The sequence below is a fragment of the Lactuca serriola genome, chromosome 5 (genome assembly GCF_051521515.1).
Source record: "Lactuca serriola cultivar US96UC23 chromosome 5, Lser_US96UC23_V15, whole genome shotgun sequence".
Taxonomy (NCBI): Eukaryota; Viridiplantae; Streptophyta; class Magnoliopsida; order Asterales; family Asteraceae; genus Lactuca; species Lactuca serriola.
In genome coordinates, this window is record NC_136412.1 from 143,532,648 (window position 1) to 143,536,315 (window position 3,668).

The following is a 3,668-nucleotide window of genomic DNA, read 5'->3' on the forward strand; positions in this document are numbered from 1 at the left end:
GCAGATGACATAAAACTCCGTCACAAGTAGGTAATATAATACCCCCAACACACATACTTATTGATATCAATGCAACAACATAACAATAATACTATGAATAATAATTGACAGGGAGGTAAAAGATACATACCTCCATCATTCAACGCTGCTCGAATCCTTGCTGAAATCAACCGGAAAACTCGGCTCCGAGCCGTGGGCGCCCTTGCCTGGCCTCGGCAACCATTGGCGGTACTTGAAGTCCCAAGGGCAGGAGCTGGCACCTGCCCTGCTGTATACAAACTCGGATAGTGGGCCTTCTTGTGGCCCCTCTGACTGCAATGGAAACATATCGGATCAAGTCCCTGGGTGATGGTATCAGTACAATCTCTGCTAAAATGGCCAATCTGGCCACACTTGAAACATCCAGCATCGCCCCCACTTCTACGCCTGCATGTACCCATGTGCATCCTACCACACTTCCTGCATCGACTGCGGCTCTGATAGTTCCTCGTCCTCAAATCCGACCCCTTGGGCCTCTTGCCCGATCCTGCGGCTCCCTAAGTTTCATCCGTTTTCCTCTTCCTTTCCGATTCCATGCCCGTCTCTCGCTCCTGCGTTACCTTGTCGACACCGCCCATTGACTGAACAACAACTATCTGATCCTGGAGCTTCGCAATCAACCGATCAGTGATCCTCACAACCATGTCGGGCAGATTCTCGCGAATGGCTCGCGTAACCTCCTCTACTATCCAATCATGCAAAGGTCTCTCTTGGAGACAGGGTGCCCCACTTGTCCCCTGATGGCAAAAACTAGAAATGAGATCTCCTTTCCTGATGGATCCCTGAACCCCATAAGAATCAGGGTCTAGACGAGCCCCAATCTGTCCTGAAACTATCCCAGCCTTAAAGGCCTCAAGATGACTGTCCATGAGCTCCACAATGGCCTCTCTAACCGAACCAAAAATCACTGGAGTCTGATAAATGATGTTGCGCATGATCTCTGCGGAAATGAAATCCCTCATCTGATCCTCAAGCTGCCCGGCTCTAGAGCCTGAGCCAGACCCCTCCCTGGCACCTGAACTGCCAACTGATATCTCGCGCAACGTCACCATGCTGAAAATATAACAATTCCTGATCAATTTACACACTACTGCTGAGGGATCTCTCACACACTCTACTAGTTCCCTGGTTTTGCCTTGGCCCCTCTCGAATCGAGTACGGATCCTCTGCTTTCAGTAGTACGGGCCCATACTACCTTCCACATCTATCCGTACTTTCCTCAAGAGTTACCTCAAGTCCACCAAGTCCCCTTTTCTCTACTACTGATCTCTGCTACTCTCATCCTTGGCTTGCCCTAAGGAACCTCTAACTCCACCCCAACCAAATCCTCAGCTGCTGAAGGCCTCCTTGTAATGCCAGTTAGCCACCACCTGAATACCATCACATGCAATGAGGCTCGGATAATCCTTCGAGTAGAAGTCTCGTCCCTACAACGGTTAGACTCAAACGAGAGCTGCGCAATAGGGCCAAATCCAGCACTCTAAGAATATTCAACCCCGCTCACATGTGATGTGACGTATTCACATAATGGCTAACTCCCATCACTCAGAGTCCCACAAAGCACAAAGCAAGCAGCATTCGGATAAAGGAAACATACTCAGGCAAAACTATTCTCATAACAAGAAACTGCACTAGCATACAATACTAAGCTCATACTATCAGGCATAACCTACACAGGCTATCCTACTACTGTCTACTCATTACTAGCATGAAATTCTTATCAAGCTGAAACACATAAAGCAGGCACATAAGGCATCATCCTAGATCCTTAGTCCTATTCTAGCATGCTATTCTACTGAAACTGAAGCTGAAACTAAAGCTGAAACTGAACTGATACTGATACTCATAACGTAACTTGTATGTGTAATTTGAGAGTACTTACTTGAGCTCGGCTGATTGCATGCACCACACCCTTTTTCTCTTTTCAAGTTATTTACCTTTCTAAATATTCTTTTCACTTTTTCTAAAACTCTTTTCTTTTCTCAAACTCCTTTTTACCATAAATTTTCTTTCAAAAATGTTTTTCTTTTGAAAACCTTTTACCGTTTCCTTAGTTTGAGTCCAGACACACTCTCAAGTATATCCGAATCCCTCAAACCAAGGCTCTGATACTAACTTGTAACGACCCAAAAATCACAACTAAAAAATTTCTTTAAAAAAAACATTACTAAATTATATTTATAAAAACTGCATCATAAGTCATAACATAATTCTCGAGTATTAATTCAAAAGATATTATCATTATCAGTGTTCTAAAAGGCGCGCCATGGCGTGAGGCGTGGCTCCGTCGTTACGAAAAGCCTCATAGCGTTGCTGTTAGGCGTGGCGCGTGGCAAGGCGTGATATGGCGCGCCATGGCGCATTATGGCGTGTTATGGCGCGTGTTTTTTCGTTTGAGACACAGTTTTTTGCTCTTTGTTATGTCTTTTCTAATCGGAGATACAAGTATTGTGGTTTTTGTTAAAATTTTGTTACTAGTTATTGATCTAACACTTCTAAAAAGTAGTTATATTTAATATAAATTTATATTTATGTGGTAATATAATTTTAAATTAATACAAAATCGCCGCCTTACATCACGCCTTGAAAAACGCCATGGCTCGCCATGGCTCGTTAAGCTTGAGGCTTGGCCTTGCCGCCACGCCACGCCTCACGCCATTTAGAACCTTGATCATTATCAGAGTCAAACATTCCCAGGCTAACTGACTATGGTGTGTGTACTGCAATCTTCCCGAGCTCCTCTTTTAGAAATTGAGTACCTGAAACCAAAACTGAAAACCGTAAGCACGAAGCTTAGTGAGCTCCCCCAATCCACCACATACCATGCAATAACATATAAAGCACATACTGGGCCTTGCCCACTGCATCGGACCGAGGTCCAGACTAACTGGGGCCTTGCCCCCTGCATCGGACCAAAATCCGGAAACTGACTGGGACCTTGTCCCCTGCATCGGACCGAAGTCCGGACTAACTGGGGCCTTGCCCCCTGCATCGGACCGAAGTCCAGAACTAACTGAACAAAACATAACATATCAACTAGCATGAACACACATATAGTGCATACTACATCGGGCCGTAGCCCGGAACACATAACACATAAATCCTGTCTGAGCCACGAAGGCATCAAACATACTAACTACTGCATCGGATCAAAATCCGGAAACTACTACTAGCTAAACGGGCCGGCATTGTGGCCTTAGACCCGTTCCTACTGGAAGGAAACTCACCTGAACTGCTGAGCTCTGCCGATAATCCTCTGGCTGCTACTCGACAATCCCCTGAGCCGCTGCTCCTCTAGCTCTCCGAGCTTCAAATACCAATATGACACTTAGTCTGACAGTCCTCTGAAAGTCAACTAATTCAAAGTCCTGGTCATAGTCAACCTTACTCGCCGAGTCCACCTACTGACTCGCCGAGTTCATATGCTCAGGGTCCTTCTATTCGCGACTCGACTCGCCGAGTCAGTCCATGACTCGCCGAGTCCAATGATTACCGAGTCCTGTCCTGTCTAACTCGCTGAGTCTCCACCCGACTCACTGATTCGAGTCTCAACTCGAAGGGTTTGGGCTTTCGTGACCTGACTCGCCGAGTCCACGAATAGACTCGCCGAGCCCAAGGCAATCTTCAAC